Genomic DNA, 27,685 nt, shown 5'->3' with positions numbered 1-27,685 from the left:
GAAGACATTTTCTGGAAAGATTTTTAAATTGTACATTTTGGCTAATTCTACCTTATTTCTGTGATTCTAGTAAAGGAAATTTAGTGGAAGAAAATAGGGAAAGACAAAATATTCTTAATGAGGTTAAAAATATATGCAATGCAAGTAGATGCCTCTTCTGCTTTAATGTCACCTATAAGGAGTAAAAACCAGTTTGATTTCTAATTTTGTTAATGATTAAGTGCTATTTATGTTGTTTTTCCCGTGACCCTGATCCTATGCCCTTTTCCCTCCCCCACATGAAATAGAGACCTTTTATATGTAATCAAATCTGAACTGCTTGGTTAGTTAATAACTCCTCTTAAAAATGGAAATCAGTATCCATGATCGTGTTTTCTCTGTATATCTCTATCATTTCCAAAGATGGCTGCAATCTAAACAAAATGGGATGTCTTTTCACAGACATTTTCTGATTTATACAGTCACAGCTTCTTAAAGATAAAATAATAAATTTAGCTGAAATAGTGTTTCAGTTTATTTTTTACTCAGCCTTTGGTCTTGCTTTTTATTTGATGCTTTGTGATAATTTATGGAATTATATATTATATAATGCAAGGCAATTTACAAGCTGCTATTACATTCCTGTAACTTTTAAGAAATATGTGATTAATTAGTATATTGTTTAATTGGGAGAACTAGATTAAAAAACAAATATCTTTCAGGTTTATTTGAAACATCTGGACTTTATTCAACTGATGTAAATATTCAGGTACAATAAATTATGTGCATGCTGGAATATAACTGTAAGCTTATTTTAAATATATCAATATTAAGAAGTTTTTATGACTCTTATTCATTTGAAATAAAAATAGAATAGTATTATTGAATTTTGTGCCTTTTATTGTCAACAGTGTAGTGGTTAGAATGTACTAAAATGTCCACTTAAAGGCAGGAAAGGAAAGTTATTTAGTTAATAATAATTGCACTATATTGCTTCTGTTATAAGGAATATTAATATCTTAGTGTCACTGAAAAAGAAAAATCATGGTTTCATCATAATGCTTTGCAAATTGTTTATATACAAAGTAATGTATAGACAAACAGATATTCTTATAAATATATTATTTCTTTGTGTACTCTTTATGTCCTTCCACTTTGATAAAGCATGAATATGACTGATTAAATCAGGTGTCGTGCATTTTTAGAGTAAGAGAAAAGCAGAATAGTCAAGATCTAAATGCAATTAATTGTGATTTTGATGACTAGTGTTTTGTCATGGCTTCAATCTGTGCTTTGGTGGGGTCTTTTCTTGGATTTAAATATTTTTCTATTTTGAAGAACTATGCATATGGTATTTGTATGAGGTCAAAGACAGGTAAAGTAATAATAAGCAGGCCAGTTTTTGATCTACACTGTTCAGTTCTTTCTAAAATATATTTTTTAATTTTCAGTGCTTTTACCTAGCAATTCTTATCACAAGAGTTCACATCAATAAGCCATAAAAGCTTTTTCTTGCTTTAGTTTTTCCTCCAAAAAGTCAATTTCTTAATGCTTAAAGATCTGTCCGCCCATGTGCTCAGTAGCTTATTTTTGTGGTGTTTTCAAATTACCTCTCCATGGAAGCAAATTAGTGGCAAAGCAGAGCTTATGAAAGAACTTGAAACACGAAAAAGTCCCCAAAGGAGCTATTCTCCTTTAGGGAAGCTATCTCCGGATTAAAAAAACAAAACAAAACATTGAAATCACAGCTGCAAGGGTCCCTGATCTGTTTCCTGGCATGATGTGTTCATTGAAAACTCCATATAGAGGGGTTTCACATTGGATAGGTGGTTTCTTTTTACAGATAGATTTGTCTACACAGGCATAATCTGTGGGAGTTTTCGATCACAAGTTTATTTTTCCCCCATAACCCAGCTATATATCTGTATGGAGAGTGAAAGGGACATTTTGGCTTCTTTGATTATAAAGACAGGAAAGAAATTAAAGGGGAAAACTGATGGAGTTAAAGGGAAGATCGTTTTCAAAGTAAATAATCAAGAGTAAAAATTTATTTTCAAATGAAACTCTACATTATTCTAAAACCAGACATTCCACATAAGAATCTCACCCAAAAGAACTAAGTTTAGAGACTGAAAAATGTGTATCTTGCCCAAATTCTTGTAGCACCTTCTAAACGCTGTTTGTTTGTTTTATGTTTGGGGCAATAGACTAAAAACTCAAAACAAAATATGATCCTAGAGAAATAATATAGAGCTACATTTTTTTCTCTAAAATGGACAAGCAGAATAGCTGATGTAAAACTCCAGGACTTATTTGACTTGTTATTCAGCAGAGCTGCAGTCTTTAAATTCACAATGGACTTTCCAGCTTAACTGGCTTTATTGCAGCTGCTTATTAGAAATTTCAGTGTTGTGTTTTTTTTTTTCAGTGTTGCTTGAGTGATTTGATTAGGAGTGGGATAATCAGAATGGAATTAAAGAGGAGTTCCAAACTTCAGAATCTACAACATTTCCCTGAACTGATGTGGATACAATACCAATCTCTCTCTCTTTATAATATTGAGTTCTCTTGGTTTGAATAGTGAGAACAAAGGTGCTAATCTGTAGTTCTGAGAAAGACCAATTACACCCTCTGCATCAGACAGGATCTAATAAGATTGAATCTAAATAATTGCCAAATCAGATGCACATGAATATTGTTTTATTATTTACTCAATATTCATTAACCCAGTGTTTGCGTCACGTGGAATCAGGTGCATTTGCAAATAAGTTCTCCTATATAGAAATGCTCTACCTCACCTTACAAAAATATGAAGAAATTTAAAATTTGTTTGAACATATTGGGTCTGTTCTGATTTAGAATGAGCTGGTTAAGCAAAGCAACCAAAGCTGGAGTGTTACAGGAGTTCCACATTTTAAACATATATAGATTTCAGAGAGGAAGGGAGAGGTAGAGGGAGATAGAAACATTAATGATAAGAGAGATTCATTGATCGGCTGCCTCCTGCATGCCCCCTACTGGGGGCAGAGCCCACAACTCAGGCATGTGTCCTGACCATAATCAAATTGTGACCTCCTGGTTCATAGGTCAACACTCAACCACTGAGCCATGCTGATCGGGACACATTTTGTACTTCAGAAAAATCTTTTCTTAACCATTTTCACATTTTTAATCTAATTAGATTCCTTTAAAATTCTTATTTATTTATTCAACTGCATCATTGAGCTGATGCTCTTGATTTGTGTAGGTGTTTATAGTTGTGTAGATACAGCCCCTATGGACCGACTGCTCCAACCTGGGTGAATTACTCTGAGTACGAGGCAATCACGTGAGGTGCCTGCTTCCTTGCGACTATAGTCTGAAAGGTGCCATTTTAAATTTTTACAAACTTTACCTCCAAAAATAATTTAATAATTTAAAGTTGCCAGTCAGCACAATTCCATGTACAGTGTATGTGTTTTGGGGGTGAAGGGGGAGTTGTAGAATGTATTCATATACAGCAGCCTTTCACTTCCTCTGAACTTTTTCAGCAATTATGATTTGTGTTATTCCTGGGGTATTCACATTCACAGAATTAGAGAATGTTACCTGATATCACATCATGAATACAAAATAGAGGCCCAGAGAAACTTGCCCAAGGTGCCTGGCTCCCTGTTTGTGGGTTCCATGTGTTCTCATTAGTTAACAAAGCACCTTGAGGTCACTAACTGGGCCTTAGTGAATTTTGTGTCCTTCCCAGCACTTAGTGTATCTTGTATGTAGTGGGTGCTGAGTCAATTCGAGTTCTCATAAAAGCCATGACATTTTCCAACTGACTAGGGATACAAAGTCCATAATGATTTCCTTGTCAGGCTTTCATTTCAAGATGAGAGACCTTCAGTATGGCTGCACACTAGGATTTTCAAGTGACATCAAGCCAAACATTTGGTGGCAAATAAAATGGTCACTGAAGGTATACTTTTGAAAATAATTTGATTCTATTTTTAAAGAGTTTTTCTTATGGGAATACAAGGGAAAGAAAATTGTGTATTTCTTTTATTAGGTATCTAGTAGATGTCTCATAAAAATACTATACACAAAATTTGAAGGCTCCAAACTAATGACTCATTAGATTTAATGAAATCAAGGAGAAAGACCTTTCTGATAAATAAGGCCTTTCATATTATCTTTTACCTAATTCTTTACAAATAATTTTCAGCTAGTAAGTATCAGAAATAGGCCCATCTGCAAAAAGCAAGCACATTTTCCTGCACAATATGACAATGCTATCTGACAGCTATTAGAACTTGAAATTCAGTGACTGGCAAAGTAATTCTTCAAGTGTACCTCATTCCCAATAAAAGCATTTTGGTGTTCCATTTTCTTCCTTTACTCCATTGAAATTCATTTACAATTTCTTTTCCATGAAAACATTTTTGTGTTTCTATAATCACTGTGTATGTGCTTTCAGGTCTTATACTTAAAAATAGCCTGGCCAGTGTTGCTTAGTGGTTGAGTGTTGACCTATGAACCAGGAGGCCACAGTTTGGTTCCCATTCAGGGCACATGCCCAGGTTGTGGGCTTGATCCTCGCTGAGGGTTGTGCAGGAGGCAGTCAATCAATGATTCTCTCTCATCATTGATGTTTCTATCTCTCTCTCCCTCTCCCTTCATCTCTCTGAAATAAATAAAAATATATTAAAAATAATTTTTAATGCCATAGATCCTTTTTAAATGTAATATTGTGACAACAGAAACATGAAATGTAGAAATGTTGTTGTTTTTTTAAAGTATCACAAAACCATTTCATTTTTATTTTCCATCAAATTTGGATTTTGGAGTTTCCCTCTCTAAATTCTATTTCCAGTAGTAGTTGCTGAGAATGCTGAGGATGGTGACTCAGTGCTATGGTGTATATTCACAAATTGACTAACTTCCAAAATGACAGCAATCACTGGAATCCAGAAAGTTCTTTTACATTCCAAAGGAAACATCATTGTATCTTTGGTCAAAATAAATTGGATACTACCCTAGCTCTACCACTTCCAATTAGTGAGAACTTCAGAAGTTACTTAACCTTTCTAGGCCTCAGTGTTCTCATCTATAAATGAAGGGTCATCACAGGAACCAAACCCATAGAGCTGTTGTGAGCATAAAATCAGCTAATGCGGGTAAAGTGCTTTGTCTAATGCCCACTACAACAAATATATTTAAATTTATTACTAATAGTAATAATGTTTCATTCCTATCTCAGTCCTAAGTGGTATTTGAACTCTGGGTCAAGAAGGCAGAAAGTAAAGGAAGTGGCTTTTCTGGCTGGTGCTATCAATAGATATTAGGCTTTTAGAAGTATAGTCAGTCCATAGCTTTACCCTCATCCCCTGAGGAGTGGCAAGGGACAAGCAGGCCTTCACAAAACCACCCATGATTGCTGCAAAACAAGCTTAAATAACCTCCGTTTTCTATTAGAACCCATGGATGGTTAGCTACAGCAACCCCTGGCATGCCTAACCCCCTCTCATCCACTTTAAACTCACTCTAAAGCAGAAAAGAGGTAGTACTCCTTCTGTACCCATTCAACATAAATTGTTTCTGAGAATAAATTATCTTGGGTACCTAAAGGGCAATCTTTGGCCAACTGTATGCAGAATCATTTATCCTTTTGCTAAGCACACTTAAAGACTAGAACAGTTTGCTTTCGGGAACTATAAAATACTTCAGCATCTTTTTTTTATATATATTTTATTGATTTTTTTATAGAGAGGAAGAGAGAGGGATAGAGAGTTAGAAACATCGATGAGAGAGAAACATCGATCAGCTGCCTCTTGCACACCTCCTACTGGGGATGTGCCCGCAACCAAGGTACATGCCCTTGGCTGGAATCGAACCTGGGACCTTTCAGTCCGCAGGCTGACGCTCTATCCACTGAGCCAAACCGGTTAGGGCAACTTCAGCATCTTTTCATTTACAAAAATAAAAGTTGGTTTAGAGTTTTCAAAAAGTCTACATTTGGGGGCCTGCCTATGTAAGAATGACTTTAGATTTGGAAAATTCATGTTGTAATTGGAAGTGGCGTTGGTCTATCTGGGCATTTTCCCTCACTGTCCTCATCTGATTAACTCTATACCTACATGTCTTTCCAATGGAAACGTTTAGGTCTCAAACTATAGACTATACACTGAGTATACTTTTTGCTTAGGGAGGGACAATGAGAGAAGTGGCAAGAATTAAAACGAATACTAGTAACCATATATTGGGCATTTCCCTTAAACCAGGCACTGCAATAAATGGCTTTCATGAGTTATTACTTAATAACCACCCTAAAAACATTTATGTTGTAGAAACTATTTATATTCATTTTACAAATGAGAAAACGGAGGCTCAGAGAGGTTAAGTGACTTTCCCAAGGGACCTATGCTATTAAGTAATAGAAATGGTGATTCAGACCCAAGCTAGTTGCTTTCTAATTCTCATGCTTTTTACCACTATACAATATTCTTCTTTTGATAATATGAAAATATTGGGTCCCCTTCCACCTATCTCTCATGAAATCAGTTCACAGTTTTGACCTCTCATCTTTGTATCAGAGGACTTCGACCATACTTCCTTTGGTTGAATGAAGAGGGGACAAAGTGTTTACCAGAAGCCTTACCCAGGTCAGACCAAGCAAATTCCCTTACTGAAACTTTGAACTTCTGAGTTACTTAAGCATCTGAAGCCTCTTACTCTACTGGCTTCAACATGAGGTTCTACAGAAAAACAGACTTAGCTTTAAATCCTGCTCTGTTACTTGCTAGCTATGAGAACTTAAGCAAGTCTCTCTGGCCCATAGTCTCTGCTTCTATAAAACATAATGACTCCTACTTCATAGACCTGGTGAGAGAATTAAGTAAGACACTGTACTAGGGAATATAGTTGATAATATTATAATAACTATGTGTGGTGCCAGGTGGGTACTAAAAATATCAGGGGAAATACCTTGTAAAATATGGAATTGTTTAACCCCCATTCTGTACACTTGAAACTAATACAAAATAATGTTAAATAGAAACTGTAAATTAAAAAAAATAAAAATTTTAAAATCCTTTTAAAAATAAATGAAATTACCTACAAAAGTATATTTAAAATGTGGTAATCTAGCCACTGGAAAATACCAATAGAAAAAATAAAATGAAGCAAGAGGTGAGGCTAACACAAAACACAATCTGTGATGTCCTACTCAATTGCTAGGGATGGACCAAACATTTGGCTCCAAGCTTTCTAGTAGCCAATGAAAAAAGAAAGACAGAAGGGCAAATTTTTAAAAAAAATCACTACACATAAGAAAGTGTATGGAGTACTGCTTAGAGCCCAAACTACAGCATCAGTTTGAATTCTAGCTTCCCTTATTCACCAGATGTGTGGCCTGAGGCAATTTGTTTAAGCTCAGGTGGCCTCATTCATAAAACTCAAATAATAACAGCATCTATTTCATAGGATGGTTCTGAGGACTAAGTGAGTTAATAAATATGTGTAACACCTTTAGGCAGAGTCTGGCCCATAATAAGTATTCCATAATTTTGCTATTATGCAAGATACTTGGTACAAAATGGCAGCTCCCACTTGCCTTCAGAAACAATCCCAGCCCACACACAATTTCTGAACTCCTTAAACAGAGGCCTATCTCAGATTATAAATCCCAAGCAACTTGCTATAGTTTTCCTCAAGTAAAGGAGTCATGGACCTTACGCCAAGTTACATCATATCATTATGGCTCATGAAGAGGGAGGCAAAAGAGAGAATATAAGTCCATGGCCCTGGGATTTGTGTATATGCTGGGGCAGAGGGAGAGGGGAAAAAGACACTCACAATCACTCTGGAGACCTCTCTCTGGAATTGTGATTTCCCATCTATAGGATATCTAGAACCAGGAACTGTCCTAGCTCCCCAGCATATACCTCCTTCCTCTTGGGCCTCTTACAGGCCCTGGGAAATATTCCCTTTCTTCTAAGACACAGGATGGTTTAAATGATGTGTAACTTCCAACCCAAACTAGATTTCCTTCTTAGGAGTGAAGTGGAGAGGAATGCTGAGCTTGACAGGGGCAGCTTTCCATTCTGGTGAAAAATTTTTTCAGAGAGATGCAATAGCTCTGTCAGATTGCTATTGCACAATGTTAAGGAGTGGCTTTGAGCTCCATAAGGACAGAGGCTGGGTCTGTTCACTCCCATACACCTGGCCCAGTGGTTGACACACAGTGGGAAATCTCAGAAAGGTTGGGGAACCTGAGAGGAGGAAACGATTTTCAGGAATACTATCAGAGCATATGCATTTATCCTTCCCCAAAAGGAGAAGTGGCATTAAGTCCCAACACCCACTGCTTATCTCAGTACCAACTTAGACAAAAATCTTCCTTCTTTCCTGCCAAAACAATTGGTTTTCCTTAATTCAGCTTAGAAGTTTTCTGTCAATTTTTTTCTTCCTAAAGTACTTTGATTGCAGCTGGCTATAGCATTTATGTAAATTTCAAGTACCACTCCTATTTGTGTCAGGGTTAACCTAATTGTTTATGTTAATATCAATCAGGTCTGCCACTCAGATTTCTTATCCCCTTCACCTTTCACCTAATTGCTAGGAGCCAATTTTCCTTCTGGACCTGGCTGTAGAGGCTCAGTGTATTCATTCATCCTCTTCATGCCTTCCTTCACTATTGAGTGTATATTCCATTTAATTGTTCCCAGAAGCAGTGAGTGGATGATTTTGTGTGTTCCTGACACATGATAACTATGTGCAAGCATCATAAAACTGCAACATTTTTTCCAAAAAGGTCTATATGCACAGTTATAGACAATGACAGGGACATAACTCACAAATGCAATGTGGGGAAAGCCTGACACAAAAGAGAAACTCCTATCATGCTGCAAAATTTCATTTATATATAGTTTAAAACCAGGAAAAATTGAACTGTTTAATTTTGAGGAGAGGCAGTGACTTGGGAAGGGCAATAGGAGAGACTTCTGGTTGCTGGTCAAATTCTATTTCTTGATCTGGGTGCTGCTCACAGAAGCACATTTAATTTTTTTTCTATTATATATATATAATTTTTTTTTAAATCTTTATTGTTCAGATTATTACATTTGTTCCTCTTTTTTCCCCCCATAACTCCCCTCCTTCCAGCTCACTCCCCACCCACTGAGTTCATCCATAGGTGCATGATTTTTGTCCAGTCACTTCCCGCATCTCCCACACCCCTTTTCCCCCAAGAATAGTCAGTCCATTCCCTTTCTATGTCCCTGATTCATTATAATCACCAGTTCATTCTGTACATCAGGTTATTTATTCACTTGATTCTTAGATTCATTTGTTGATAGATGCATATTTGTTGTTCATAATTTGTATCTTTACCTTTTTCTTCTTCCTCTTCTTAAAGGATACCTTTCAGCATTTCATATAATACTGGTTTGGCGGTGATGAACTCCTTTAGTTTTTCCTTATCTGTGAAGCTCTTTATCTGACCTTCAATTCTGAATGATAGCTTTGCTGGATAAAGTAATCTTGGTTGTAGGTTCTTGGTATTCAGCACTTTGAATATTTCTTGCCATTCCCTTCTGGCCTGCAAAGTTTCTGTTGAGAAATCAGCTGACAGTCGTATGGGTATTCCCTTGTAGGTAATTGAGTCTCTTTCTCTTGCTGCTTTTAAGATTTTCTCTTTGTCTTTTGCTCTTGGCATTTTAATTATGATGTGTCTTGGTGTGGTCCTCTTTGGATTCCTTTTGTTTGGGGTTCTCTGCGCTTCTTGGACCTGTAAGTCCATTTCTTTCTCCAGGTGGGGGAAGTTTTCTGCCATTATTTCTTGAAATAGGTTTTCAATATCTTGCTGTCTCTCATCTTCTGGCACTCCAATAATTCTGATATTAGACCGCTTAAAGCTGTCCCAGAGGCTCCTTACACTATCTTCACACTTTCGGATTCTTTTTTCATTTTGCTTTTCCAATTGGGTGTTTTTTGTCGAATCTTTGGTTTGATTCTTGTGCTCCTCTGGTCTGCTATTGGGTATAATATTCTTTATTTCAGTCCGTGTATGCTTACTTTCTAATTTCTTTATCGTAGCATCGAGGGTCTCATTAGTTTTCGTGAGGCTCTGCACAAATTTATGGCAAACCCTCAAAATTGCGATTCTTAGCTCCATATCCTCCATTTCTGTCATGTTTTTTTGTCTCCGCATCTTATATGCTTTCTTGGTGCACCCCCTTGTGGTCTCTGTGCGCAGTCTTGTTCTAGCCAAGCCTTAATTGTTGTAGTTAACACTAGAGGGGTTTGACCACCAGGCCGACTGGCTGTAGGAATCAGCTGTGGAAAACGTCCGTCTTCTGGGGAGGCGCTATTCCAGCCTTTGCCTGAGGCGGTCGGCAAATGGCCGTGCGCAGGGTTTGGGCGGGGCGGGCTCAACAGGGCGGGGGGAGGGAGCCGCTATGACTGCTCTCAGTCCGTCCCCAGGGGCTCTGCCTCTCTGTCCCCGTAACCGCTGCAAACCTCGGAGGGGCCATAGCCAGACAGTCCCACTTCTCCCGTTTGAGTCTGGGTCCCTAGAGACTCGCCCGGATCTGTAGCCCAGAGTCTGAGACTCGCTCCTGATTGAAAACGACAATCGCGCCCTCAGCCGCCAGCCCGCTTTGCGCGCGCACCCTCACCACCGCACCGCCGTACCTTTAAATTTTCCACACTGCGCCTCCGCTGAGCGTCGGAATGCTGTTGTTTTTGCTTCTAGTTGAAGAGACTCTCCTCAGCCAGCCTTCCCGTGGTTCTGGTTGATGTCCGCTCCGACTTTTAGTTGTATTTTTGAAGTGGTTGTTCGAGGCAGCAAACTCCGGTGTTTACCTATGCCGCCATCTTCGATTCTCCTATATATATATAATTTAAATTCTTTATTGATTAAGTTATTAATACCTGTCCTTATCCCCACATTACCCCCATTCCCCCACTTATGCCCTCACCCCCTGTTGTCTGTGTCCATTGGTTAGGCCTATATGCATGCATATAAGTCCTTTGGTTGATCTCTTCCCCTTACCCCCAACCTCCCCTACCTTCCCTCTGATGTTTGATGGTCTGATTGATGTTTCTCTGTCTCTGGATCTGTTTTTGTTCATCATTTTATGTTGTTCTCTATATTCCATAAATGAATGAGATCATGTGATATTTATCTTTCTCTGACTGGCTTATTTCACTTAGCATAATGCTCTCCAGTTCCATCCATGCTGTTGCAAATGGTAAGAATTTCTTCTTTTTTTTACCGCAGCATAGTATTCCATTGTGTAGATATACCACAGTTTTTTAATCCACTCATCTACTGATGGGCACTTACGCTGTTTCCAAATCTTAGCTATGGTGAATTGTGCTGCTATGAACATAGGTGTGCATAGATCCTTTCTGATTCGTGTTTCTAGTTTCTTGGGATATATTCCTAGAAGTGGGATCACTGGGTCAAATGGGAGTTCCATTTTTTGTTTTTTGAGGAAACTCCATACTGTTCTCCACAGTGGCTGCACCAGTCTGCATTCCCACCAGCAGTGAAGGAGGGCTCATTTTTCTCCACATCCTCGCCAGCACTTGTCGTTTGTTGATTTGTTGATGATAGCCATTCTGCCAGGGTGAGATGATACCGCATTGTCCTTTTGATTTGCATCTCTTGGATGATTAGTGACTTTGAGAATGTTTTCATATGTCTTTCGGCCTTCTGTATGGCCTCTTTTGAAAAGTGTCTATTTAGGTCCGTTGCCCATTTTTTTGATTGGGTTGTTTATCTTCCTTTTGTTAAGTTGTATGAGTTCCCTGTAAATGTTGGAGATTAAACCCTTATCAGTGATAACATTGGCAAATATGTTCTCCCATGTAGTGGGATTTCTTGTTGTTTTGTTGATGGTTTCTTTTGCTGTGCAAAAAAGTTTATTTTGATGTAGTCTCATTTGTTTATTTTCTCTTTAGTTTCCCTTGCCTTAGGAGCAGTATCAGTGAAGAAATTGCTTCAGCATATGTCTGAGATTTTGCTGCCTGTGGTTTCCTCTAGTATTTTTATGGTTTTCCGTCTTATGTTTAAGTCCTTTATCCATTTTGAGTTTATTTTTGTGTATGGTGTAAGTTGGTGGTCTAGTTTCATTTTTTTGCATGTATCTGTAGAATTTTCCCAACACCATTTATTGAAGAGGCTGTCTTGACTCCATTGTATGTTCATGTCTTCTTTGTTGAATTTTAATTGAGCATAGTGGTTTGGGTCGATTTCCAGGTTCTCTATTCTATTACATAGATCTATATGTCTGTTCTTGTGCCAGTACAAGGCTGTTTTGAGAACAGTGACTTTGTAATACAGCTTGATATCTGGTATTGAGATCCCACCTACTTTGTTCTTTCTCAGGATTGCTGCAGCTATTCAGGTTTTCTTTTTATTCCAGATGAATTTTTGGAAAGTTCATTCTAGGTCTGTGAAATATGCCGTTGGTATTTTAATGGGGAGTGCATTGAATCTATAGATTGCTTTGGGTAGTATGGACATTTTGATGATGTTAATTTTACCAATCCATGAACATGGTATGTTCTTCCATCTGTTTATGTCTTCCTCTATCTCTTTTTTCAATGTCCTGTGGTTTTCCGCGTATAGGTCTTTTACCTGCTTAGTTAAGTTTATTCCTAGGTATCTTAATTTGTTTGGTGCGATGGTAAATGGGATTGCTTTTTTAGGGTCTCTTTCTGTAAGTTCATTATTGGTTTTCTTGCTGTTAATTTTGTATCCTGCTACATTTCCGAATTCATTTATTAAGTCTAATAACTTTTTGATGGAGTATTTAGGATTTTCTATGTACAGTATCATGTCATCTGCAAATAAGGACAGTTTTACTTCTTCTTTTCTAATTTGGATGCCTTTTATTTCTTCTTGTTGTCTGATCGCAATGACTAGTACTTCCAGTACTATGTCGAAGAGGAGTCCGGAGAGAGGGTATCCCTGTCTTCTTCCTGTTCTTAGGGGAAATGGGTGAGTAGAGGGTAAGTTTTAGGGTACAATGGAAAGCAGGAGAACTAAACAACAGATTTCAAGTGTGCCTTAGAGTTTTGAGAGAGAATAATGTGAGGGAAGAACCATCATATCTCCAATGGATGTTTCTGTCAATGGCCAAAAGGGTTATCATATGACTGGGCCTCAAAGGCACACATGTTGATGAGAATATACTTTGACAATAATTTTTATTTTTAGCATTTACAGTATATTTTTCCTTATGCAATCATTACTACCTTCAGGTTGTTCCTCTGAACATTTCCCTTTCAGAACAACAAAAAAGTGAGTAGTAGCTCTCCCTTTTATTACTTCCATTTATTTTGATCCCAAATATAAGCTAGAGGGCCTTTGCTTGTTGTTGTATATAGCTTGTCTTTAAGGTAAATATTAGAATATCTTTCTCTCATGTCTGGTGCCCTAACTCCAAGCAGGCTCATCCATCCCACTTTCAGTGCAAAAGCTTTTAAACTAATGAAATAACAACGATTACTAAATAGCTGAAAGTGATAGAGTTGTGCATTTTATTTGTAGTTCTCCATAGGGATTAAAAATGACTTGGGCCCTAGCTGGTTTGGCTCAGTGGATAAAGCATCAACCTACAGACGGAAGGGTCCCGGGTTCGATTCCAGTCAAGGGTATATGCCTGGTTGTGGGCTCGATCCCCAGTAGGGGGTGTGCAGGAGGCAGCCAATCATCAGTGATTCTCTCTCATCATTGATGTTTCTATCTCTCTCTCCTTCTCCCTTCCTCTCTGAATCAATAAAAATATATTGCATAAACAAGAACAAAAAAACGACTTGGAAAAATAATTTGCTTTGTTCTAGTTCTTAGTACAGTGCCATATGGCATCTGATAAATGTGCCCAACGGATGACTGACTGAGTACAATGCCAATGATTTTTTTACAGACAACAGTGTGGTGATTGCCTAGGGAAGGAGGGTGAGAGGAATGGAGGAGGGTAAAGGGGGGATAAATGGTGATGGATGCAGGCTTGACTTGGGGTGGTGAAGACACAATACAGTGTATAGATGATGTGTTGTGGAATTGTTTACCTGAAACCTGTATAATTTTAACCAGTGCCACCCCAATAAATTCAATACAAAGGAAAAAATGTGACAAGGAATTTAACTTAATCTGGTACAATTTTACCACGTTCCTTGTGCAAAATGAGAAATCAGTGTAGATGGGGATTGCATTTGTATCATTTAAAACTGCTCTGGGAGGATCTCCGCCTCCCAAGTAGAGGCTCTGTACAACAATAAGCCAGTTTATCAAGGATGGGATTTATTGCTCGTTGTTTTTCTATTAGTGAGGAATTATGCTAAGCCTAGCAGCAGACATTTTGTGTTACCATGGCAGCCCATATTTCCTGCAGGGTTGTGACCCCTAATGACTACAGTGGGAAGGCAGGAAAAATAGAGACTCTTTGAAGATTAGTGAATAAATGCATTACTTTTGCAAACCTTCTCTGGGATGACCCCACGGTATAGAGGAGAAATGAAGAAGCACTTCAGATTGAGCAAATGGTTATATGTAAATACCTGCATTGGAAGAAAACAAATCACCTATCATTTGATTATTTTTCAAGAGCCTGTTTTGTCTGAAAATGAAAGTAACATAAACTGGACTTCATACTGAGAAAATAGTATTATTGTGCATGAAAATATAAACAGGCATTGATGTTCTCCTTTCATTCTCAACAACTAATTTTTCCCCTCATCGGTTGTTCAGATATAATATGGCTCCTGGGATAATTTTGCAATGTTCCTCGATGGATCACAGACAGGAAAAATAATGAGCATAAGTAACTTTATGTGGGCATTGAGAATGCAGTCCATCTTTCCTTGGTGAAACTGGCTTTGTATTATTTTTTTTACCAAATTGATTTGTCTTAATTGACCTGATACATTCTGAACAAGAAGCTAAAAACAAGATAAAAAATCAAGCATCAATTTGGGTCCACTATGTATAAGGTATTTTTTCATTTCATATTTCCTTTGAAATCACATTCTTCATTTATTCATACAAGAAATATTTATTGAGTGCCTACTATATTACAACTGTTCAAGATACTGTGTTCAGGTGAAAATGCATCTAAATTTGTATTATTTGGGTAGAGCTAATACAAATGGACTATATTTGTTTGGTGTGTCCTCTGTTGCTCTCAAAGGAGTTATTTTGTGGAGTATAAACAGAGGGGAAACATGGTATAAACCACATGTCTGAGATGTTGTTAATTCATTTCTTTTAATAGTGTATTTGTATAAGAAACATTTACTTACTAGGAAGCTACTATGTGCCAGGCAGAGATCCAGCCATTGGGGATGCAGTTGTAGGCAAGATCTAGCCTATGACTTCAAGGATAATACAGTACAGCTGTGGTTCTAGCAGCGCACTTTGAGTTGGCAGTTTGCCCTGCTGCTGTTATAGCAATCAGAAGGGACTATGTTGTTGGGAATTGTGTTTCCAGTGATGTGGATTGATCTGTGTTGACCTATTAGTGGCCTCTCATGTGGTTTGCCTTGTATCAAAGGCATAGATTTGGCCAGGCAATGTTCACTTATTTTTATTACTTGTTACTTTCATAATATTTTTTACCTTATCTTCTGCATGTTCTCTTCAGCTAGGAAGATTTTTCAGAGCTTTACTTTGTATAGTTATTTTTTTAAAATTATAGAAATATTGATATTGTATTCTACTCTTTACTTCTGTTCCCTTCATCAGATATTCTGATATAACCTTCTTTCACCCCCTCCCCCCAGTGAAAGATTGAGACTCACTGGGAAGACTAATCTAATTTCAGAAAATGGTCTCCTTAGAGATCCATTCTTCAAACTTGGTTTTAATAGCTTTCAGCAGGTCTGGAATGAATCTGCTGAATGAGTAAGCTAATATTTTAAGTACTTGAAATTTCTTGGCCAAAAGTGTTAAATAAATTCCTAAATATTACCACCCTAAGAGGCAGGATTTTAACATTAATTCCACATATGAGGTGGATATCCATTTTCATAAAGGAAACAAAACCTCAACAATCAATACAAACCAAATAATTGTTGAATTTTGGCCATAAAGTCATGAGGTTTCATTTGGAAGAGTCTATTCCTTATATGAATAAATCTGTTTCCATTAATTCCTTCTCTATACTGTCCTCAAGGATTGCTAGAGAAGGGAAGGAAGTTGAGACTAGACAAGGTCATAGTGGGGTTTGAGTGTTCTGAAAAATAAGAAGGGGTCAATTGGGTTGTACATTGGTGAAAAAAACTTATGTTGTGTTTCCATGCTAATCAGCTGAAGACTGGTAAGGCTTGATTTGGCTGAGTTAGCTGTAGCTGATTGTGCTTATAGGTATCTTTTTGGGGTATACATCGGATGGCTTCTGAAGCAGCTTCCTACTGCCTAGCTGTAAGGATAAGAAATAAACACCTCTATTTATCAAGTGTGGGGCAACAGACCATAACTCTGCTCCTATCTTTCAGAGACAGCAAATAAGCATCATAAGTCGTGATGAAAATATTTACAAAAGTCTCTTCCAACTTTGATTCTATGATAAACTCTTGGAGAGCAGGTTATAGACCTCAGTTGGTATTTTTGTTCTTTCTTGTCTTCTGGCTTCCCATAAAATAATTCCACACAACTTCCTAGACCATAACCTGAGCAGGAGGAGAGATTTTATCTCTGTCCCATTGCAAATTCTCTGAGATGACTAGACTTAATTGCTCAGTAGCTGTGCAGCTGTCAAACACAGGGTTTGGAAAACACTAGGGATTGGCACCAGGGAGAACACATATGGAGAGAATTATGCCAGTGAGAGTGATGTTGTTGCCTTCACCTTGTCTCTACTTATTCCTACCAGGTTCCAGGCAACTTTCCTAGATACCCAGTACAGCTTAAAACCAGAAGTGGGATGGCTGAATTTGGGTTGTTCTAGTCTGCAAAAGGAAAAGGAGAAAGGGCAGCCTACCTTATGCACATCCCAATGTGTTAATTTATGAGACCTGATGTTGGTTTTACTCTTATCTGTATCTATGGCATCACATAGACCCAGGAATGAGGCTTCAAATCCATTACTGCCTCAAGAAGTGAAACATTACCTGGAAAAGATAAGGAAAAAACAAATGCTCTTAGCAGGCCACAGGTTATAGAGAAAAGTCTTTCAAAATTATGTATGGATGGACTTAAGAGTAGCCTCCCTTATCAGGGCCAGAAGTGCTCATAATGAAAAATAGACTTTAACAATGTTTGTATCAGTCAATAATTATTTGGCAGGCAATCTCCATAACAAGCCTGCTGGTGGAATCTGATGGCAATCTAGTAGGAGATTTATGGAAAGAAAAATAAGGCTGTTGAGAGAAATCAGGGCTCAGAAAATGTAAGAAGACGGGTGATTGATGTAGTATGTGGAGCTACATAGGGACCCCAGGAAAGGATTCCATTAACTGACCAGGAGTGAGTCCTCCAGCAATAATTTAAATCAATGAACATCTGTGAGGGGGATCATTCCCTGTCTGGCCACCAGGACCCAGGCAAGAGCACTTTGGAAGTAATACAGAGGAGGATACAGTCACTTGGCCAGGGCTGGAGTGGCTGAGGCAGAGACAGGTTTGTTTTGTATAAAATCAAATTTTACTTTCTAACTATATATATAAATGTGCTGATAACAGAAATTTTGAAAAATACAGAATATTATGTATAAACTAATAATAACTCATAATTTTACTACCTGGAGATAATCACTATTCACATTTCAAGTATATCTTTTGAAATTTCCACTCTAAGCTCATGTATATATTTCCTTATAAATTTGTGATCACTATGTTTTACAACCTGTTTTTATCCCCTGCATAATAAGATGTTGTGATTATTTTCCTCCTCTTTACCTGTCTGAATTCGACTGCCCTCCAAGGGTTCAATCTAACCTTTACTCACTCACAGCAAATTCCCCTAAACCCTAGACAAGGTGCAGTTCCTATTCTCTGGGATCCCATGGCACCCTACTCTTGACATTTGACAACAGCATTCATCCCATTTTCTCAATTCTTGTCTCTTCTGTGAGAGTACAGATCTGTCTTGGTCACTGCTATATCCCCAGAGTCTGGCCCACAATAGGCCAAAACTAAAACAATGTTTGTTGAATACATGGATGAGAGCATTTTTAATTTGCAACTCATTGGACCTATAGCTTAGAGCCAACATGAATGGATCAAGAAACCCCAAGTTTGGGACCTCGGCTATGGGTAAGAAGAAGCAGCAAGAGCCAGAGTGCTTGAGTAATGGACATTTTTTCTTTTCTATGATGGCTTTACCTATAAGGCTGTGCATGCACAACTCATCCCTTTTAAATATGGTTTGAACCCTGAAAACTCCTTACTTTGTGGTCAAGTCATTTTGTTTCTCACTGGCTGATGAACCAAGTTCCAGAAGGAAGTTCCAGAAGCATGAAGCTGGGGTAAGGGAAAGGCTATTGTACAGAGGCCACTATGATATAAGGAGTACTTCAACTTCCCCCTCCTAACCCTTTAGGTGTTGGTATTGGTGGGAGTAGTAGTGGAAAGTATAACAAGAGCAAAAATACCCAGGGAACCTGGGCACATTTATTCAGTGAGCTTTGCTCCAGCACTGAGGCACTGCCAAAAAACAATCATTGGGTTTTTAAACCCCAAGGTAAGGAGCTGCTGGGTGTTGCCTCAGAGAAGGGTATCTGGATGGATGTAGAACATCAGCAGCCCAGGGACTTGATGGAACCCTAGAAAACTGCATGGAGGAGGATTTCGACCTATTTCAGGAAAACAGTGCTGCCTGATTCAAATCTTGCTCAGTGCAACACTGCTCTATATTTATTTAAATGATCCAGTCACTAACTAGTTTCTTCTCGTACTTTTATTTTATTTATTTATTTTTTTAATCCTCACCCAAAGATATTTTTTCATTGATTTTTAGAAAGAGTGGAAAAGAGAGGGAAAGACAGAGAGAAACATTGATGTGACAGAAACACATCGATTGGTTGCCTCCTGCACGTGTCCTGACCAGGGCCTGGGCCAGGGAGGAGCCTGCAACCAAGATATGTGCCCTTGACTGGAGTCGAACCCAGGACCATTTGATCTGTAGGCTGACACTCAATCCAGTGAGCCAAACTAGGGCTTTTCTCATACTTTTGATAAAGCTTGAGAATAGTAGGGGTGTTTTTTTTTTACAATAATTTCATTAAGCAGAGTTTATTTTTAATCCAATAGAGTCTCACAAAGTTAATTTCTGTTACCAATATTATTTCTGCAACAATGAAGTTAAGGAAAATAATTGTTTTGATTTCTGATGAAGAGAAAAAATTGTAAAGTGGAACTCTTAAGTGTTAGATCATCTGATAAGATTCTTCTCTGGCATTTAAAGATCAGCAATCTTTGCAGAAGCGGCAAAGTGCATTCAGCCTCAAAGCAGTGTATGTTGTACATTTTTTTTTGTCTTCATGTTTCTAACCTAATTTAGAACTAGACCGAAATGTACTGTAGATTTTAAAAATAATTCCATTTGGAATTCTCTCTATGCAAACTAACCTCTTTAAGGTCTATCATACATTAATTTATCCATTCAACATCCTACCATGTGCAAGTACTATGCTAGGAACACAGTGACTAATGAAGAAAGACAGTTGAAGGAGGCAGGGCCCTTGCTGCCAATTCTGCTTCAAAAACTTCAAGGGCTTAAATGTCAAAATTCTTCTCCTGAGTTTTCATGGCCCTTTGCCTCTGAAAATATGTGATGCTATCTTTCCTGGACATTTTTTTTTCTTTTCTACTTCTTCAAGACGCAACCTCTGTTCCAGTACTATTATAAACACACAATATGTAGCCCCACCTCCTTGTCCTTACACTTGTTGTCCTCTCCCATCCTCTCAAAGCTCAGCTCAAAGTTTGTCTCTTCCATGTGTCTTCTTGGCTTAACTTGCAAAATACATATCCAGAGTCAAGTCACCTCTCACCACTTCCATTACTACCACCTTGATTCAAGCCACCATCATCTCTTCCAATGACTATTTGTAATAGTCTCCAACCTATCTCTCTTTTTCTATTCCTGTACATTAAAGTCTATTCTACACACACTAAAGTCATATTATATCACCTCTCTGCTCAGAACCTTCTATTAACTCCCTATCTCACATAGAGTCTACGTTTGCCATGGCCTACAAAGCTGCACATGATCTGGCTTTTGCTATTTTTCTTACCTTATTTTTCACCACTCTTCTCCTCACTTACTCTGCTCTACTTTAAAAGATCTCAACCCTAGTAGATCTAACATCTTCTTTTTATAATGCCCCTTTTATTATCCCAAAATGAAATGTATAAACAGTATAACTTATCTATACACATATATTTTAAATACTAATATAATTCCCCCAAGTAACATAAGAGAAATACAAGGAAATAATTTATAATAAAATAGTACATATATTAATATGTAAATCCTGGGACACAGCTACACTTGAAAATATAATCAAGTATTAAGAAACTTTGTATCTATAATGAAAACTCATAATGAAAGTGACAGCTCCAGACCATCAAACCTCAGAGGGAAGGTAGGGGAGGGTGGGAGTAAGGGGGAGAGATCAACCAAAGGACTTGTATGCATGCATATAGGCCTAACCAATGGACACAGACATCAGGGGGGTAGGGGCATGAGTGGTGGGGTAGGAGAGCAATGGGGGGATAGGAACACATGTGTAATGCCTTGATCAATAAAGTAAAAAGAAAAACACTATCCTAAAAATAAAAGAAAGAACAAAGAAAGTGAAAGCTCCAATGCTAATTGATAAAAGCATGTTGTAAAGGCTTTTCTAGTTGCGTTGCTATGGTTAAGTGATTTTTTTTCCTGAAATGTCATATATTTCTTTTTTTAATGTTTTTAAATTAATTTTAGAGAGAGAGGAAGGGAGAAGGAGAGAGAGATAGAAACATCATTGATGGCCTGTCTCCTGCATGCTCCCTACTGGCAATGAAGCCTAAAATCTGGGCAAGTGTCCTGACCAGGAATTGAACTGGTTACCTCTTGGTGCATAGGTCAATGCTCAACCACTGAGCAACATTGGCTGGGCATGAAATGTTATGTATTTCTTGATAAAGTTCCAGATAAAATGAAATATGGTATTTCTTACTATTGATAACCCTTTTACAAATAGGGTCCTCCAATCATTGGAACAATTACAAACCAAAACAAAAATGCCTGCTCACATTCACATTTTCAAAATGACCTCTAGGAGAATTATTGGTGACCCACTGAGAATTATTGTTTAGCCCACTGACCTTGCTTCTCTGTGACTATGTGATCACAGACAGTAAAAATAATGAGCATAAGTAACTTTATGTAGGCATTGAGAATGCAGTCCATCTTTCCTTGGTGAAACTGGCTTTGTATTATTTTTTAACAAATTGATTTGTCTTAATTGACCTGATGCATTCTGAACAAGAAGCTAAAAACAAGATAAAAAATCAAGCATCAATTTGGGTCCACTATGTATAAGGTATTTTTTCATTTCATATGATGCAATGAAAAGGTACAAGTGGATGTCTACTAATAGCTTCCATAAACAATTTCAGGAATCCCACATTTTTTTCCCACCATATTTGGTGCCCGATCTGTCGTGACTGACACAATTTTAGAGATATCAATGTTTAGGTCACTGAATGTTTTTATAACAACCTTACATATTTCGTTTCCTGATGTACTTATTGGCACTGATTCTAACTTTATCAACTCTTCTCTCATTGTGAGACCATCAGAATATCTAGCAATAATGGCCATCCGAGCATTTGATGTGACATCAGTAGTTTCATCAAGAGAAATCGAAAAATATTTACAACTATTTAAGTCTTTTTTAAATTGATGTTGTATGTTTTGTTAAGATCTATTATTCTGTCTTTGATAGTATTTCTACTGAGTGGTAACTCAGAAATTCTTTTAATAATATCATCTTTATTTTTCATATCGTGAAATAGAGCTGGTGCACATCTTAGAAATGTTTCCTTAATAAATTCTCCATCACGGAGGGCTTTTCCATTCTGAGCTATGGAGTGAGCAATACAGTAACTTGCTGATGTTAAATTTGTAGAGCATCTTTAATGATGAAATTTGATTGACTTTTATAGAGGTGTAGCTGCCTAGAAATGTATTCCTTCCTTTCATCAATACTTTTTTTCAAGAGCTGACAATGATTAGTTTCAAAATGTCTCTTTACATTCCACGTTCTGCTTACTACTGTTTCATTACACAGTATGTACAATGATCTGTTGTTTCTGTCGACAATCCTGTACATCTCGGTCCATATGTCTTGAAAGGGTCGGCTACTGCTACTTCCACTTCCTTTATCATTCAATCTTGCTTTTTTATTTTTTTGATTCTCCATCACAAGGCTGCAAAAATAAATAAATATAAATCACGGCATTTTTTATAAAAGGTTGATAGGTTTCTTACCTATTAACTTTTTGCAGTGTTGTTGCACTGATTCCTGGTGAAAACAATTCAAAGATAGTATGTATAACCAACAAATATATGGTGCTGTAATCAATTATCCGACACGCAGAATATCTCGTCGAGCACTGTTACACTGTATATCTTTTTCTTCTAACCCTCCCACTCCTGTCTCCTAACGAACATGGTGATCAAGTGTGTCCATTTGCCGAATGCACCCGAACGCACAGGAAGCTTACCCGAGGCACATGTTGACAATAACAAGGCCGTTTCCAGAATTGGGCATTTTGTCACTCTAGTAAAAATAAAATGTCATGAGTAAAGATTAATCTCTTTATAGTACAATTCTTAACCTTTTTATATTAATGTCAATATTGGAACAATGTATCTTGGATGTTTTCACTATGTATCTTTGCTACGCAACACCGATGTCCATGTTTACATCCGGTTTTAGAATTGCATTATTGATCATGAGTAACGTGAATAATAATAATATTACTTGAGTGATGCCCAACTCTGGCTGTTGCGAGAGACAAATATTTGAATTATGCAATTTTTTGTCTCTGTCGATGCGTGTCACCCAAAATGAGTTCGTGTGTCACCTCTGACACGCGTGTCATAGGTTCGCCATCACTGCTCTAGTCACTAGCTAGAAATCTCTAAAATATAAGGAACTTCTATCTTTTACATTGCTCTATTTCCAGAGTCTAGTAAATAGAACCTGGCCTATATTAGCTACTCGATAAATATTTGTTGAAGGTATGTCTGTCAACTCCCCCTCCTATGCACTGCACTCCCATGCAACTCTGCTCCATAAAGTTCAGCACTATTATGTGTCATGTGTAGCTGCAGTGAGGTTGGTAACTGTTGTCTTCTCTGTGGCTTTTCTTATTATGAGTAGTTATCAGTATCCAAAAGTAGCCAGCTTGCTAACCAGCCAATCACTTGTCTTGCCATGCTTTTATTTATCTTTCTCTTTTGTTCCTTCCAGGATAGGCATTTATAAACCAGCATTTGAATTATACACAAAATGAAGCTATTACACTGCTTATAAATGGTGTCATTTCCTGGATATGCTAAAACATTGTCCCTGTGGTCTGGGTTACCTCTTTGATTTACTTAGTAGCTGAACAAACCAAACAAGGTGTATACTTGGTTTCTGATCCCCAATGTGGAAGAGGGGGTATCAGTCAAGTGAAAGAAGTATGGCCCAAGAACAGGGGCTTGATGCAGTGAAAGGAGCGGGCTGCCCAGAGTAGCAATAGATAGAGAAGCCAGAGTGTGAATGCAAACTACATACTCAAGAGTGCTCCAAGAATCAAGAAAAATATAATCTGTCTTTTAAACAAAGAAGAGAGGAAATTATAAAGAAAGCTAAAAGGTCAAAAGTTGGACCAGCACAAGAATAGAATGGTTGTTGAAGAGCAACTGATGGCAACTTCTGCCTGAAGATTCTTCCTTCAAGTAGCCACATAGCTCAATCCCTCACTCCCTTTGGGTTTCTGTTTAAATGTCATCTTATTAACCAGATAATCTCTGAGCACCTTAAGTAAATTGAGACTCTTTAATCATCACCCTTTATTCCCCTTAACCTACCTCTTCTTTATAACATTATTACCACCTTACATCATATACTTATATTGTTATTTATTTTCTGCCTCCTACCAAAAACTCCCTCCCTCAACTAGGATGTCAGAACAAGGGTCACAACATAATATTCGCTTATAAACATTTGTTCAATGGATATAAGAAATAATGTAGCAAGGCATGACTGACCAGGATACTATTTGATCTGGGTATTCCCAAGAGTCTTCTGCTTGGCATCCTGTGCAAAAGTAGGAATACCCTAATTCCTCTATCCCAGTAAGCTGTGAGAGGGTCCAGAGAATAACATGGAAATAAACATGCTCTGGAAAGGGTGACCACTGACTTTAATCATAAGGGTCATCAGTAGAACTATTAATTGTAATTGATTATTTTTCCTAAACATATTTTTTCTTCTTTTCCTCCTTCTTTCATACTATGATAGATTGAAAAACCACTGAACAGGCAGTCACCAAAAGTGGCTCCTTGCCTGCAAGTATTTGTGTTTCCTAGATCAAATGTTGAGTGATTAGAAATTCTGTAGAATTGAAAGATTAAAGTCCAGATCAAAATTTTTTGGACATCTAGTTTCTTCTCAGTTAGTAATTCATTCACATACCGGGAGTGTTTATTAATGAATCCAGGTTTTCTCTCTGATTCTAGGATGGCACTAACAATTAGGATTTCCTACCATTAAATAATCATAGTAAGAGTTACCCCATTTATTGAGCAATTGTTTTATATCCTGTACTGTGCTATGTTCTAACAATGACCCTACAAAGTAGGCATTATTATTATTACTCTCATCTTACTGTAGCAAACTGAGACTGAGACAGGTTGTCATTTGTCCAAGATCACAGAGCTGGTAGTACTAGTAAGTGGCAGAGACCATGATATTTTCATTGCACCTTGTAGTAAGTGGGAAGGCCAAGAGTTAATTCAGAGGCAATCCTACCCCTAATCTTTGTGCAGGCCAAGCTGAGAGTGGGGACTGAGATTCAACTTTACATCTCTAAAGAGATACTTTCTAAGGTCAAACCTACAGAAATGTCAGCAAACTTTGTACCCACCAAACCTTGGCAACAGATGTCCATAAGCTCAAAAGCTCAAAAACAAATACCACTGACCCTCTACCACAACCACCAAAATGGCTTTCCAACCTTTCTGCTTTGTTATAACAAGGAAACAAAGAGTCAGGAGGACCTGTTTCTCTGCATGGGCACTTTCTGAACAACTGTGTGCTGTATTCTGCTCCCAAGTTCTTCTATGAAATTAGTTTTAATTGCTTTCAAATATAACTTTCTGTTGCACATTATATTATTTATATCTACCCAGTTGAAGCCCCTAAAGAACAGGAACCAAATCATAGTTACCTTGCATTCTCCTCAGTAAGCCTTCGGCCTTCAAACCAGACTAATACCTCCATCCCCCATGGAGTTTTATACATCCCACTTGACAAGTCTCCAGAGCTCCATGTGGCACCTTGACATGCAGTAGGCACTCAATATACACTTGTTGTTTGAATACTATATCTTGGTCCTCTTTATAGGAAAAAAAAAAACCCAAAAAACAAAAAACAAACAACAAAAAAAAAAACCCTAGACCTTCTCACTTTGTTAAGGCCTTTACTCATTCAGTTATTCATTTATTTGTCTTTCATTCTTTTATACTACAATCTTTCCACTGGAAGTTCAGAGAGAGTAGGGATCTCTCTCTCTCTCTCTCTCTCTCTCTCTCTCTCTCACACACACACACACACACACACACACACACACACTTTCTTCCAGTCTGATTCCTGTAGTTTTAGCTCTATGCACATATAGACCCACTCCTTAGCATCATCAGTGTCCACTAAGGGTAAGAGCTTTATCCAAAGTGCTGGGACCACCGAGGTAAGAACAGCAATGGTATCTGACACTTTTGCTACTATCACTTTCCTGAGTATCTTCTTGTACCTCTTGTTTGCACACCACAACATACCTGTGAGTGAGACATATATTACACAAATTCTCATTTTGCAGATAAAAAAATCTTAGGGAGTTTTCATGGTTTTCTCAAGGTCACACAGCAAGTCGAGTGGCAGATGGGTTCAAGCTTGGATTTTATTTTTTAATTAAATATTTATTGTTCAGATTATTACATTGGTTCCTCTTTTTTTTCCCACCATAACTCCCCTCCACCCAGTTCCCACCCCACCCTCCACCCTCAATCCCCACCCAGTGTCCTCATCCATAGGTGCACGATTATTGTCCAATCTCTTCCCGCACTCCCCACACCCCTTTCCCCCCCAAGAATAGTCAGTCCATTCCCTTTCTATGTCCCTGATTCTATTATAATCACCAGTCCATACTGTTCAGCAGATTATTTATTCACTTGATTTTTAGATTCACTTGTTGATGGATGTGTATTTGTTGTTCATAATTTGTATCTTTACCTTTTTCTTCTTCTTCCTCTTCTTAAAGGATACCTTTCAGCATTTTATATAATACTGGTTTGGTGGTGATGAACTCCTTTAGCTTTTTCTTATCTGTGAAGCTCTTTATCTGACCTTCACTTCTGAATGATAGCTTTGCTGGATAAAGTAATCTTGGTTGTAGGTTCTTGGCATTCATCACTTTGAATATTTCTTGCCACTCCCTTCTGGCCTGCAAAGTTTCTGTTGAGAAATCAGCTGACAGTCGTATGGGTACTCCCTTGTAGGTAACTGACTTTCTTTCTCTTGCTGCTTTTAGGATACTCTCTTTGTCTTTTGCTCTTGGCATTTTAATTATGATGTGTCTTGGTGTGGTCCTCTTTGGATTCCTTTTGTTTGGGGTTCTCTGCGCTTCCTGGACTTGTAAGTCTATTTCTTTCACCAGGTAGGGGAAGTTTTCTGTCATTATTTCTTCAAATAGGTTTTCAATATTTTGTTCTCTCTCTTCTTCTGGCACCTCTATAATTCAGATGTTGGTATGCTTGAAGTTGTCCCAGAGGCTCCTTACACTATCTTCGTATTTTTGGATTCTTTTTTCGTTTTGCTTTTCCGGTTGGGTGTTTTTTGCTTCTTCGTATTTCAAATCTTTGACTTGATTCTTGCTATCCTCTGGTCTGCTGTTGGGAGTCTGTATAATATTCTTTATTTCAGTCAGTGTGTGCTTAATTTCTAGTTGGTCCTTTATCATAACATCGAGGGTCTCACTAGATTTCTTGAGGATCTCACTACATTTATCGGCGGTCTCACCAGTCTTTTCGAGGGCCTTACTAAATTTATCGGCAGCTTCTAGACAGTTCTTGAGAGACCTTAAAAGTGTGGTTTAGAACTCTATACCCAGCAGTTTGCTTTCCTCCATTTCTGTCATTTGTGTCCTGTTTCTTTGTCTCGGCATTTTTTGTGCTTCACTGTGTCAATAGAGTGGCTTTCTGTGCTAAGTGTCCCAATTACCTGAGGTAGACACTCTTGGTGCACCCCCTTGTGGGCTTTGTGCACAGTCTTGTTGTAGTTAAGCCTTGATTGTTGTATGTAAAGCTGGGAGGATTTGACCTCCAGGCCAATTGGCTGTGAGAATCAGCTGTGTCTACGGTGGGAGGACTTCTGTGCTGAAGATACCCTTATGGGGCAAGACTTGTTTCAGTGGGGCTATGGTACTCACTGAGTCTGCCCCCTGAGTGTGTCCCTTATAGATC

The sequence above is a fragment of the Myotis lucifugus genome, unplaced genomic scaffold, assembly GCF_000147115.1.
Source record: "Myotis lucifugus unplaced genomic scaffold, Myoluc2.0 scaffold_2, whole genome shotgun sequence".
NCBI lineage: Eukaryota > Metazoa > Chordata > Mammalia > Chiroptera > Vespertilionidae > Myotis > Myotis lucifugus.
Note: the sequence above shows the minus strand (reverse complement) of the source record.